This window comes from Glycine soja, chromosome 3 (assembly GCF_004193775.1).
Source record: "Glycine soja cultivar W05 chromosome 3, ASM419377v2, whole genome shotgun sequence".
NCBI classification, from domain to species: Eukaryota; Viridiplantae; Streptophyta; class Magnoliopsida; order Fabales; family Fabaceae; genus Glycine; species Glycine soja.
Genome location: NC_041004.1, coordinates 5,744,561 through 5,759,949, shown reverse-complemented (window position 1 = coordinate 5,759,949; position 15,389 = coordinate 5,744,561). Strand labels below are relative to the sequence as shown.

Sequence of the window (15,389 nt, the reverse complement as noted above, 5' to 3'; positions counted from 1 at the left end):
ATGGCCAACACATCACTTTCAACAATCCTTGTGATTCTCTTCTGAGGTTTAACTTTTTCAACTGGGAGAAAATTATCATCACTTAGAACTACCACTACATTATCATCACCCCCCAATGATGGTATTTGCTCATCAATGGTGATGACACATGTGTTGGAGTACAAGTGTAAGGTGAAGATTGTTGAGAGTGAGGAAAAGACCCATAAACTTGAGCCTTAAGGTTTTGGGTTAGAGTGTGGTGTCAACTTTCATTATGTGGTGGCTCATGGTCCACAGGTGTAAATCTCCCCAGTGTTTACTCCTCTTGAATCTCCCTAACAATTGGTATCAGAGCCGATGATTCGACTTGGTGACCGGCTCAGATGAGTAAGATGACAGTGATGAATCTCAGTCTTGGGGATCCCTTGTATTGAAAGTCTTCCTGGCGGTGAGTCCAGGCAGCATGTCCCGCAGGTGAAGCGACAGTGCTAGTACCATGTGGAAGAGACTCACACTTGAGGGGGAGATGTGTTGGAGTACAAGTGTGCGATGAAGTTCCACATCAGGTAGAAGTGGAAAGGTTGAGCACCATATAAGTGAGGAGAAGACCCATAAACTTGAGCCTTAAGGTTTTGGGTTAGAGTGTGGTGTCAACTTTCCTTATGTGGTGGCTCATGGTCCACATGTGTAAATCTCCCTGGTGTTTACTCCCCTCGAATCTTCCCAACAACTAGGTTACACTTGTGGATAACACTTGGTACATACTGTGCTTGCATCTATTTAAAGCAACTAGTAGCTACTAACTGGCTTATTTTGTAATGGTTTTTAGGTGACAACACAAGATGGTTATATTCTTAACTTGGCTAGAATTAGAATGGGAGAATCAAGGGAGCCACAAATTCTTCTATGGCATGGACATTTCATGGTTACTAAATTAATAGTTTCATAAGCAACTATGTGTCATGGATTTTGCAATTGATGTTGGAAATTAATGTGATGTTGTGGTTCCAAGATGACATGACATGGTTATTGCTACCTTCAAACCAGTCTCTTGCAATATTCCTTTTGGCAGATAATGGGTTTAATGTTTGGGTTGCTAACACTTGTCAAACCAAATTTAGTTGGCATCATACATTTTTAGCTTCTAATAGATCGGTTAGTTTGTCTAAAAAATGTTGTTTCACTTCTATGGTCAACAATTTGATTGGTCCTATTGCTTATGTAAGTTTTTTTTTTTTTTATTTAGGATTATTGGACAATGCCTTAGGATGAATTAGTTGCACATGATCTTCCAGCCACATTCAACTACGTGCATGATCTTAGTGGAAAAAATTGCACTATCTTGGTCACTCATAGGTGAATTTCACATGCTACACTTGCTTTTCTTGTCTTTGACTTATTCAATGTGTTGTTGACTGAAGAGTGTCAAATTCTTTTGTAGGGAACTTTAATTGCATTGGTTGCTCATTCCCAAGATCAATTATAGAACATGTTGACATCAATTGTCTTACTTAGTCCAATTGCTTAAGTTTGTCAAATGACTTCCCCCTACTAACAATGTTGCTAAAAAATTTATTGTAGAGGTATTTAGTTATAAACATGTTTTTACCTTTGTACAAATAAAAAATGAAAAGAAATTTTGTTTAAAATTCAAAAGATCAAAACAAATATTTTTTTTTTCTGAAAATCATTGTACAATTTGGGAATCTTTGAATTTAATATGAAAAGGAAAGTAACTCTCATTATCTATCATTCATTGTCATTAATTTCTCTACATTGTGGCTAAGAATAAGAAGGCTGCAATGTTACTTCCTTGTAGTTCAAACTTTTTATGTTGTAAGAGTATTAATACAAGACATTTCTCAAGATTCTTGGGGGATAGAATAATATGAGAGTTGAAATTCATCCTAACATGAAATTATGCTTTCCATTGAATGTAAAATAACTAATATTTAAGAAAACCATGAATTTCATCCTCCAAAGTTATATGCATCATCACATTAGTCTTTCAAACATTTTAGTCACCAAATTAGTTCTTCAAAGATTCTTTATGTCACCACTTTGGTCCTCCAAAGATTTTATCGGGGAAATGCCTTCAAATATCTAATCTTTCACCAAATTAGACAAATACAACAATGTTTTAAATTTTGAGGGACTAATTTAGTAACCAAATTTTTTATAAGATGTTACTTAGTCCAATTGCTTAAGTTTGTCAAATGACTTCCCCCTACTAACAATGTTGCTAAAAAAATTTATTGTAGAGGTATTTAGTTATAAACATGTTTTTACCTTTGTACAAATAAAAAATGAAAAGAAATTTTGTTTAAAATTCAAAAGATCAAAACAAATATTTTTTTTTTCTGAAAATCATTGTACAATTTGGGAATCTTTGAATTTAATATGAAAAGGAAAGTAACTCTCATTATCTATCATTCATTGTCATTAATTTCTCTACATTGTGGCTAAGAATAAGAAGGCTGCAATGTTACTTCCTTGTAGTTCAAACTTTTTATGTTGTAAGAGTATTAATACAAGACATTTCTCAAGATTCTTGGGGGATAGAATAATATGAGAGTTGAAATTCATCCTAACATGAAATTATGCTTTCCATTGAATGTAAAATAACTAATATTTAAGAAAACCATGAATTTCATCCTCCAAAGTTATATGCATCATCACATTAGTCTTTCAAACATTTTAGTCACCAAATTAGTTCTTCAAAGATTCTTTATGTCACCACTTTGGTCCTCCAAAGATTTTATCGGGGAAATGCCTTCAAATATCTAATCTTTCACCAAATTAGACAAATACAACAATGTTTTAAATTTTGAGGGACTAATTTAGTAACCAAATTTTTTATAAGATGTTACTTAGTCCAATTGCTTAAGTTTGTCAAATGACTTCCCCTACTAACAATGTTGTTGAAAAATTTATTGTAGAGGTATTTAGTTATAAACATGTTTTTACCTTTGTACAAATAAAAAATGAAAAGAAATTTTGTTTAAAATTCAAAAGATCGAAACAAATATTTTTTTTTTTCTGAAAATCATTGTACAATTTGGGAATCTTTGAATTTAATATGAAAAGGAAAGTAACTCTCATTATCTATCATTCATTGTCATTAATTTCTCTACATTGTGGCTAAGAATAAGAAGGCTGCAATGTTACTTCCTTGTAGTTCAAACTTTTTATGTTGTAAGAGTATTAATACAAGACATTTCTCAAGATTCTTGGGGGATAGAATAATATGAGAGTTGAAATTCATCCTAACATGAAATTATGCTTTCCATTGAATGTAAAATAACTAATATTTAAGAAAACCATGAATTTCATCCTCCAAAGTTATATGCATCATCACATTAGTCTTTCAAACATTTTAGTCACCATATTAGTTCTTCAAAGATTCTTTATGTCACCACTTTGGTCCTCCAAAGATTTTATCGGGGAAATGTCTTCAAATATCTAATCTTTCACCAAATTAGACAAATACAACAACGTTTTAAATTTTGAGGGACTAATTTAGTAACCAAATTTTTTATAAGACGTGATAATAATCATGTTGCTTATTATCACTTCTTATAGAAGTTATCCATAACTTCTCCAGAAGTTTATGTGCATAATTTTATTTTAGCTTATAGGAGAAGTTTGATCCAATTTACTTTTTTATTATCTCTTATAAGTGCTTATGGAAAAGTTTATCTAAGCAAGACCATACCTATAATATTGAATACTGTAAGTGGAAGTATGTTCTTGATTTGTCACATTATGTTTGTCTTTTCTAATTATTGGTGTAGGCTAATGAGAAGATTGAAGATCTAGTTGTTAGCGTAGAAGGGAAAAGTTTAGAAGAAAACAAAAGTGTTAGACAAGTGGCCTCAGATATCTTAAGAAGGGGGAGTTGAATTAAGATATCACAAACTATTTCCCCAATTAAAATTTTATTTCACTTTCTATTCAAGTTATAAATTCCCTTAAAAATGAACTTCTTAAATATTGATTCAAATAGAGCAATTTTAATATGAATATAAAACAATAATAAATAAAGGAGTTTAAGGGAAGAGAGATTGCAAACTCAGATTTATATTGGTTCGGTCACACTCTTGTGCCTACGTCCAGTCCCCAAGCAACCCGCTTGAGAGTTCCACTATCTTGTAAAAGCCTATTACAAGATCTGAACCACACAAGGACAACCCTTCCTTTGTGTTCAGATTTCTTTACAACAAGAGACCCTCGGTCTCTTAATTCTTTTTCAGAATAAAGAAGAAGAGAAGAAGTAATCTCTCTTGAAAGAGATAGATTGAACAATTTGAGCATTCAAATAATTCCTTATTGAATCACAAGTGTTTTGGCCAAGGAATTTTAAGAGGATGAAACGATTTTGCTTTTTAAGAGGATAAGACCTTTTTGTTCTGAAAAACTCTTAGCAAATTCGTGTCTCAAGTCACATATATATAGGCCTTTGATAGCCATTCAAGAACCAAATAGAAGGATGTGACTGTTGAGAATATTTTCTGAAAATCTGCTCTGGTAATCGATTACACAAATAACTGCTGGTAATCGATTACCATATATGTGTAATCGATTAGACAGTGCAAATTTTGAATTCAAATTTTAATAGCTGTTGTAAATCAGTTTTGGCCACTAGTAATCGATACATCCTCTGGTAATCGATTACCAGAGAGTAAATCTCTTGAAAAATATTTTTTTAACTTAAATTTCTTGGCCAAACCTTTTGCTACTTCAATTGGAATTCCCTTCCTATTTAATATACTCTTCCTAAGACTCTAGAGACTGTCTTGATCATCCATCTTGAATATCTTTGATTTCTTTGTCTTGAATAAAGCTTTGAGAAACATGTAACCCTTTGGCATCATCAAAACATTCAGCTTGATCCTTTGTCTACAAAAAGTTTGCTTGCAAACTGTGCTTCTACCACTCTTTCTTCAAAGCTTATAGGTGGAGAGAAAGAATTCTTTGTACCCATGGTTGTGGATGTTGTAAATTCAATTGGTATTGAAACCAGATTGAACATCATTGGAATAAATAAGGTACATGTGTTGGTTCTTTTGCAAAATGTCTTTTCTTTGACCTTTTGGTTTCGAATGGGAATTGAGTTTGCATACTTTCACTTTCCATTCACTATAATAGCACCAACCAACTCGTTCAAGAGGCCTACAAGGTTGGTTTTTTGCATACCCATTCATGGGAAAGGTCACAACCTTTGTAGCCCAGCCTGTGTCTCAAGAAGCTTCCAATTACGATGAGGTTTTTTTGCAATTAAGCTTGCTCTTTGATGATATTCTGAAAGTACTTATGATCTTCTACATGCTATTTAGTTAGGGATATTGTTTATTTTTATGATATCTCTTTGACTCTCAAGCCCTTATTTTCACTGTTAAGACTTAAGATCGTTGTCCAATGCATTTGTGGCTTTAATTTAGAATAGCCTTCTTAATTAAAGTGTTTTGATATTTTTTTATTGCTTCATCTTTGTGCCTAGGATTTGAAGAATTTAAGACCATAATTATATTCAACAACTGAATATTTTGAATTCTCATACTCCAACGATGACCAAAAACAAGTGTGAGTTGTTATGCTAGAGCTGGTAGATATTTATGTTGATACTACAATATCTTTAAAATCCCCTCTTTATTGTTTCTTGCTTTCTTTCTTTTTTTATCTCATGTTTGAAGAGTGGTGGAAACATTGAAGGATTATGCCATTAAAGCTCTTGTAAATAGAGTTGACCATTTAGGTTATGTGACCTACAAAGTAAATGATTTGTTGGAAGAGGAAGTTGTTAAAGTTTTTGTAGTAGAGCTACGAGTTCTTGTATTGAACAGGTATACCTAACCATCTCCATTTATCTTCATATAAAGAAAATTTATTACATCAGATAATGGTAGTTGGTGAATGTATCTTTGGAAAACTATATCTGGAAAAAGTATAATTGTAAGAACATGAAAGATCAATGGAATTGGTATCCTTAGCTGATGTGATTGGTGGCTAATATTGATGGCCATAGTGAATTATCTATATTTTATCCATAAAATTTTAGTAAAAGGCTTAATTTGACAATACCTAAGTATTTATGTGGATGTTTGGTGCAATATGAGAATACCATGCCTGATTCAATTCTATACAGAATTTTGCATCTGCAGCTATATGGTTTTGAACACTACCTCTAGTTGATATTATTGAAATTTGAATTATTATCATATTAGAGAAGAGAAACTTTATAAGGATCACTAACATTGTGTTCCCTTAATGTGGTAAATTAGACAGTAAAGATATGTCATAAGTATATGGATCATGAGGGACGTACCCAACAGTCGTTGGTGATTGGTACTCCAAAATATCACAAGCGTTATATCTTGCTAAGCAAGTATCCTAAATTTTCCTATACTCTTTCTTCTTATGGTGTTGCTTTCTTTTTCCATTTCTACTATATTTAGTTTTTATTACTTAGCACCAATAAATAATAGCACATGTGAAAAAAATTAGGCACTCCTAATAAATTAATTAAATTGTGCATTGAGGATTATTATTATTATTATTATTATTATTATTATTATTATTTTTTTTTTTTTTTTTTGCAAAAAACAACATCGGTTAGTCTAAAATCGATGTAGCAAGTGTCTTTACAATATCAATTTTGGACAAAACTAATGTTATAAAGGCACATTTTACATTGGTTTTTGTTAAAAACAATGTGGTAAGCACATTCAACATCAGTCTTGTCAATACCAATGTAGAATGTTTCTTTATAATATCAAATTTTTTATAACCGATTCAAAAAGTGTTTCAAAATATACAATTTTAACCACATTTCTACATCAGTTTTAGCCAATACTAATATAGATAATGATTTTCAACATTGATTTTAAAATCGATGTTAAAAATATCAACTTTCAATGATGAACATTTCAATATTAGTTCTAGAACTGATGTTGAAACTCCTTTAGAACTGATTTTAAAGTCCCTTAATGTAGTGGCGACAACTCTATCATAATTGACTTTGATTGAATCATCACTGTTTAATTTGAAACAACATGCAACTAGGGAGTCTAACAAATTAAATGGGTATTCAATTGAATGCTATCGAGCTTGTTAGCATATATGCTTCGAAGCTAACCTCAATATTAATTATCCACTTCATAATATATATCTTATATTTTCATAAAATCTAACATATATGTTAATTGCTATTCATGAGCTTTTATTGTATTGAAAATAGGTGAAAAAATAGCAATGTGCCTCTAATTTACGGTTTCTTTTGTGAAGATTGTAAATATTTTCATTCTTGTATAAATTTAGAAAGTAGAAACTCCATTTTTGTGAACTAATGTTGAATTTAACTCAGTTTGTAGGCTAAAGAAGAGAAGGTGTGAAATACTACTGAAGAACTGGCTTAGCAGGACAGATTGACTAAGCGAGCCTCATTCGCTTAGCGAGACAGCCAACTCACTTAGTGAATGCAAAATCCTAGAAGATGTTAAGTCAAAGAGCAGCACACTTAGTGCACAGCTGCCCCGTGAGGACGTTGTCTCTACTCACACTTAGTGCACCCAAGCTCACTTAGTGGTTATTCACTTACTCTCACTCAATGAGACATGCTCGTTGAGCACGCCTTCATGTGCTGAGAAGCCCAAAAGCCTTTAAAACACTGAGTTGGTGGGAAATGAAGAGTCACTAAGCTTTTACTACATAAAATCAAAAGGAAGAATGCAGAGAGGCTCGAGAGAAGACATTTTCTTCATCCTTTACCATTTTCTTTCACAAAAACACTAATTTCCTCTTTGTATTAAGTCCTACTTGTAATGGAGGGCTAGGAACTTCATTGTTGGGGAGTTATTCTACTGAACACTCTTAATGTAAACTCCTAACTATCTATTTAATGTTATTTTCTGGTATTCTTTGCTTCTATCTACATTTATTTTACATTCTTGTGGCTTGATCATCAATTTATATGTTTAGTAAGGTTTTTGAGTTTTGAAAATGCTTGGAATCCTTAGAACTTGATCGAGCAGCTAGAGGTCTGTTTATCTAGGAATAAAAGACAGTAATCTAGTATATTTTGTACTATATGCGTACTGCAACTTCCTTAGAATGAGTTTGTTGAGGAATCAAGATAAAAAACTAAGAGAATTTGGCTCATTCTTGTGAGGAATCATGGTCTGAGTAAATAGGTGGTGCAAGAGCGCTAAAATAACGTTAAATAGAGAAAAACATTTTATTACGACAAAAGAAAGTTCAGTAGACGACTCCCCGATGCTTTTACCTTAATATTTATCGCATTTTACAGCTTTGTGTTTATTTCATAAGTTGTTTAAGTAGCATAGTACATTACAGAAAATTAAATCATTAATGAATCTTTATCTCATTTTCAAAGCTAAAAGTGTTTACATACTGAATATACATCATCTAAGTGAAACAAATTTCTCTATGGATATGATATTCGGTCTTACCGTTTAAATACTATTTGTGCAAATTGGTACACTTGCCAATCAGCGAACAATATACTATTAATAATTTATTACAACCATTAGATTTCAAAGAAAAAGAATAAGGATGAAGTATAATTCTAAAAAATCTTGATATAGGTTGACTCTTCCTTATATATATATATATATATATAGTCTAGTGTTGATACAATATTAATACTACTAAAAATTCCAACAATTTCTAAAATGCTTAAATATGTTTTTCTCTCTAATAAATATTCATTTTTTTTGCATTTACTCCTTAATATTTTTTTTTATTTTCCATTATGTCTCTAAAAAATTAATAATTTTATTTTTGATCATTTACACTTTTCTTAATCTCTGACAAATTAATGAATTTTTTATGTTTATTTCCTATTAATATTTTTCATTTGTTAATAGTTAGGATTAAAATAAAATTCGTTAATTTATGAGAGGACAAACACAAGATTTGATAATTTATCAAAGACTAAAATAACATATCAAAGATCTAAAATAAAATTATTATTTTATTAGAGATTCAACACAAAAATATATATTAAAAATCAATCACAAAAATCAAGTATTTATTAAAAATAAAAAACATATTTAAATTGAAGTCTTTCTAAAATGCCATAAATAATTCAAAGTAACCACAAAATTAAGTTCCACTTTAAATTCATATATGTAAGCAATAAATTGTGCCTCGACCAATCTTTAAAATCAATATGGTAAAAACCATACCACGGGGAATCTACCAACAACTTTTGCCAAATCAGATTAGTAGTTGAACATAGCCTGAAAATATGATAAATGGTCTCCTTATAAGCAAGTATCATTTTCACCAAAGTGTCCCAATTTTCTTGCCGCATTGGTATTATTAGTAACGCTAACGCATTTGTAGCAATCTTCCAAATTAAAGCAAGTATCTTAATCTCTCCTTAGAAAATGATTTCCCCAATTTTCAAAGCTAATAGATTGATATTTGTTATGATTTTTAAAGCATAGATTACAATTTATATTTTTTACTCTAGGTCAGAAGTATTCAAATACTTTTCATTTAGATAAAAAAAAATATTTGAATACTTGTTTGAAAGATAAAAATCCTTGTTGGTTAAGTATTCAAATATTTTTTGAGGTATTTGAATACTTGCCTCAATAAATGAAAGTAATCAAATTTTAAGGCTTCCAAAAAGGTTTTTAAGCTAGGGGATATCACATGCTATGTATTCATGCACTCATACATACTAAATATAAATAACTAAGTAAAAGACTAGCCTTGAAGGCCACTCAGAGTCTTTCAATGTTCAACAACATCCAAGGTATATAATAAAAGAGAAGCCCAATGAAATCCCTAAAATGCTCATGGCTGAGAGCTTGACACCTGTCCAATTTGCTAGTTTTTTGGGCATTTCAGCTTGAGTGTTTAACTTCTGTTGATGGATGCACGTGGCTTCTTCTCCAACCTTTTCCGGTTGACACCTGCTTCCTTCATTTGTGTCATTTCCCCACCAATTTGCTTCTTCCATTTCCTTTCTTTCTTCTTCATCTTTGTTTCCTCTTCACTTCCACTTTGCTTCCTCCGTTTCCTTTCTTACCTGTTGGATGCATTCCCGATCAATTCTTCAACGACTCCAAATCTGTTTCCTCTCATTTGCGTTAATGCTTCCTCTGTCTGGATGAATTCATGCTTTAATTCTTCAACAACTCATAATCTGCTTCCTCTGTTTTCCTTATTTTGCTTCCTCTATTTGCTTTCTTTCTTCTTCATTAACGCAAATGAGAGGAAACAGATTTTGTATGAAGAAGAAAGAAAGCAAATAGAGGAAGCAAAATAAGGAAAACAGAGGAATTGACAGATTTCTTTCTTTCTTCTCAATGCGACTCCAGTTTATTTTTGTTTCATGCATGTTTACTTTGTTTCGCATTGAATGTTGTTTATGTTGTCTTTATTTTTGCATGTTGATTTCTTCGGCCGCAGGGGAGTTTTAGTTTCATGCATGCTTAGTTTGTTTCACAATGAATGTTGTTTCATTTTGGAAACCTGGAATGTTGTTTGATTTCCTGCATGTTGGGTTAGTTATGGTTGTTTTTGGGTGGTGTTGGTCATTTGTTGCTTATGGATGTTTGCTTGCTTTTTTTTATTTCCTGCATGCTTTCTTTCTTCTTCATTTTTGTGGTCAGTCTCTTCCATCTTCACTTCTAGTTTATTTTTGTTTCATGCTTGTTTACTTTGTTTTGTATCAAATGTTGTTTATGTTGTTTTTATTATTTGCCTGTTGATTTCTTCACCCGCAGAGGAGCTTTGGTTTCATGCATGCTTAGTTTGTTTCACAGCGAATGTTGTTTCATTTTGGAAACCTCAAATGTTGTTTCATTTTGGAAACCTCGAATGTTGTTTGATTTCCTGCATGTTTGGTTGGTTATGGTTGTTTTTGGGTGGTATTGGTCATTTGTTGCTTATGGATGTTTGCTTGCTTCTTTTATTTCCTGCATGCTTGGTTGCTTATGGTTGCTTTTGGGTGGTGTTGGTCATTTGTTGTTTATAGATGTTTGCTTGCTTTCTTCTTCAGACCTGCTTTGTCTGTTTGTGTTATTTCCTTATTACTTTGTTCTTCATTTTCGTATGTTCACTTCCACTTGAGTTTGCCAGTTGTTCATTTTGGAAACCTGTAATATTGTTTGGACATAGATCCAATTTTACATTTTTTTCCCTTTTGAATTATTTTTACCGTTCTTAGTGGTATCAACATGGCACTCCGGGCCATTTAAACCAAACAATTAAGAATTATTAGATGTATTTGTTTTCTGCATGTTGATTTCTTTGGGTGTAGGCGAGTTTTTGCTTCATGGATGTTGATTTGTTCGGGCATCGGTTTCACCATGTCTGCTTGCCTAATGTTATTTGGTGTATTCGTTGGTTATGATTTACGCACGGTTGAGCCAATGGTCAAATTGGTAAGATGTTGCCCATGTGGTTCAATTATATTTAATATTTACGCATTTATGGTTATTTTGTTTGGTTAGGATAAAAAAAAAGTTAGAAACAATAATGAAATACTATTTTTGTTCCCCTGTGATCTTATTTATTAACTTTTGTTGTTGTTTAGGTTGGCATTTGAACAGGATCAACAAAATTGGAAGATAGGCAACATGTGGCCATGGCTGGTATGTTTTCTATTTGTCCATGTTTGGTATGTGTTGGTTGTCATTTAAGTAGGTCAGGACAATTGAAAAATAGGTAAGATGTTATTCCATTGCTAAAATGTTACTTTACATTTATGTATGTTTGGTTATTGACTGTTATTTTGTAATTCTACTCCGTTTGATGTTATTCATCATGGCTGAAATATGCTTTGCCTGATACATGTCATATATTTTTATTCCTTTTCGGTGTTGATGTTGGTTGTCGTTTAGGGAGGATCAAGGAAAGTTGCTATCAGGCTAGCTAAACTATTTTGTGTTGCTTTATTGGTTGCTTTGTTCTTTGAATATGGTTCCTCTGTTTACGTTATTTCTTGACTACTTTGTGTTATTATTAAGTGTTATCAATGAGAAGGCATTGGAACTACTTTGCTTGCTCAGTTTCCTTGCTTTCTTCTTAATTTGTGTGACTTGAGTTTCCCAGCTTCTGAGGTCTTCCATTTTGTGTTTCATTTGTTGGTTGTTTGGGTTTCTTTTCATTTCTTCGGACACAGAGGAGTTTTTGTTTCATGCATGCCTACTGTTTCGACTGGAATGTTGTTTCATTTTGGAAACTTGGAACATTGTATTATTTTCGGTATGTTTTGGTTCTTATCATTGTTTTCTGGTGGTGGTCACAAGTTGTCTTGATTTCTTGCATATTAAGATGGTTATGCTTTGCTCTGATATATGCTCTCAAATTTCCCTTTTTTTTCATTTATCAATCTTTCAACCTATTAGTTACATATTTGGTCCATGGTTAGGGTCGTTAAATTCATGTTGTCTTTATGCAGCACCAGCTAATCACTTGGATTTTACTTATCTGATTCAGATTTTTGGGTTAATGAAAAATGATAGCCAATACATGGCTTGCGATCATGCATATAAATTGGCATTTACTAGAGATATTGCTGTTACATGAGATTGTCTTTCGCCATGCTTCATCTATGAGTAGAAGGGTTGTTCTTAAGCTTAACAAATTTAGGTGGATGTTGTATTTGTTCTGTTTGTCATTCAGAATTGTTCGAGTTTGATTTGCCTACTTTTTAAGTAATTTGCATGTTTGTGGTATTCTTAACTGATATTAACATGGTTTTTTGCTTACAAAAGTTATCAATTGGGCTGTTGCATTGGAATTGACCATTATTGGCTTCGATTGTTGTACTTTTTAGATGATTATCATAGTCAAAACACACATTATTGTGTTGTTGGCCAATGTGGAAATTAATGGAGATCAGTGTATACTGTCATATAGAGTTTGTTGTTTTGCCTGTTTATCCCATGGATTTTACTATATAATAAAAGAAAAGCCCAATGAAATCCCTGTCTATACTTCCAAGGTATATAATAAAAGAGAAGTCCAATGAAACCCCTAAAATGACCATGGCTGAGAGCTTGACATGTGGCACTTTTGCTGGTTTTTGGTAATTTTATCCCTCCAGCTTTGGCCTTATGTTGTATCTATTCTGTTTGTTATTTAGGGTTGTCCTAGTTTGATTTGTCTGCTTTGTTGAGTAATTTGCATGATTGTGGTGTTCTTAACCGATACTGACATGGTTTTTTGTTTACAAAAGTTATCAATTGGGTTGTTGCACTGGAATGGACCATTATTGGCTTTGATTGTTGTACTTCTTAGATGATTATCACAGTCAAAACCACATTATTGTGTTGTTGGCCAATGCGAAAATTAGGGAATATCGGTGTATACTGTCATATAGAGTTTGTTGTTTTCTCTATTTATCCGATAGAGCTTATGCTTTTCTTTCTGATTGGTACAAGATCCTACCCATGCTTAACTAGCAATTCCTTCAAGTCAATTATGAGACTAACTACCTTTCTACTGTAAACCTGTTATCTATGTTTCCTATTTGTTAAGTTCAATGCAAACCTATTATTAACTCAAATTAGAGTGCTGCTATTTGATCACTTCCCCTACTAATAGTTTCTGTTACTATCAGCATCATTGATAGGATTGTTGTGGATAACAATTAATTCCGTGTTTCAATTGCTGTTACTAAAATATTTCAAACTCTAGAATGGTGCCTGCTTGGTTAAATCAGATTAACTTTATGCCTGTTTAGCACTCTTGATGCTTTTAATTCTTAAGTTTAAACTAATTGGCCAATTTTTTAATCAAATATGTTATATCAGATATGCATTTCCTTTTATATTTTTTTAGGTTTTGTTGCATGCATTTACCAAATTTGCTTCTATTTTACTGTTGCATTTTACTACCTGTCCTATTTTTTTCATGCTTCTTTGTTGTTTTTCTTGTTTATCACATTGACCTGATGCTTCTGTTTCTGATTGGTACAGGATCCTATCCATCATTAGCGAGCAATTCTTTTAAGCCAATTATGTCAAATAATGAATTTCTTTCAGGAACTCAGTCCAAGACTGTTTGTTGAGTTTAATTGCATTCCTGAGGTAAACCTGTTATTTATGTTTCCTATTTGTTTTGTTCAATGGAAAATCTAACCAAAAGTACTGGCAACTCAACTCTATTAGCTAAAATCACCGTGCTGCTATTTATTGGCTTCCTCCAATGATAGTTTGTGTAACTATCAGCACTATTAATACAATTGTTATAGATAACCGTTAATCCTGTTTTTTACCTGTACTATTGCAATATTTCATCCTTTTGAATGGTGGTTAATTCTTAAACTCAGATAAACTTTAGTTGTCTTGAACACTATTGATACTTTTTACTGTTAAGGTTTAACTAATGTGACGATTTTAAAATCATATGTTTATTTGGTCTGACCCAAAAATATCATATATGTATATCTGATATGCATTTCCTTTGATATGTGATTTGGTTTTGTGCCATGCTTTACACAAAATTGTTTTTATTTAACACATTGGATTCTAAAAATAATTGTCTTAATCCTTTTTGGTGTAATATTTGATTTGATCTATCTATATACATGCTCTGCATTCATCTCTACCAAAACTTCAAATTTGTTTATAAAAAAATAACTTCCGATATAATATGATTTCCATCCAACGATCATGTATGAGGTCAACTTCCAATTATATTTCTGGCTGTGCAAAATTTAGGATGATGTTATCCTCCACTCTGCATTTTTTTTACACAAATTCTCAATATCAGCCCAAGTTTATTATATTGGATACCAAGTGTCAAACCTCAGTGTGCATTGTTTGATCATGTTGCTGGCCGAATTGTCAGACCCAATTGGCACCCAGAATATGTAACATTAAAAGCACTTATAATATAATTATTTGCTATGCACAAATAACCCTTCAGTTGCTTGCACACCTGTGTACCTTGCCAATGATTCTAAGCCCCCTGCAACCTTGACTCTTCAGAAACAGCGATTGAGACTGCATACTTACCAACCAAATGAATCTGCCATTAATTTGAACTTTGGGAATATGCAATAATTTAATGCATTCAATTTGCTACTTCAGCTTCCAATAACACACTAAAGGAGAGGTTATATACCAAAGGATGCAGAAGCTTCACAACATTCCTGGATTCTCCTGTTTTAGTGTTTTTCCTGGAAAAAAAAAACATTAACTTCTGAGCATCCCAGAGATGAGCATAACATCATCAACAGCGTCATGCGAGGTAAGCCCCTAAACAACTTTCATTTACTTAGCTTTTGTTTTCAGTTAACTGCTTCTCTCCACACCAAATGGTTGTTGTAACTACAATTAGCATGCCTGTGTTATTGCAGATGAGGAATCTAATTATGAGGTGATCCTACAGGTTACAATTTATTGTTGCATTCCACAACGACA

General features: G+C 32.3%; 2 pseudogenes; both read left to right on the top strand.

The window, feature by feature from the left end:
- Positions 1 to 3,124, top strand: LOC114404862 (annotated as a pseudogene).
- A 1,837-nt stretch (positions 3,125 to 4,961) lies between these two features.
- On the top strand, positions 4,962 to 6,434 carry LOC114404861 (annotated as a pseudogene).
- The last annotated feature ends 8,955 nt before the right edge of the window (positions 6,435 to 15,389 follow it).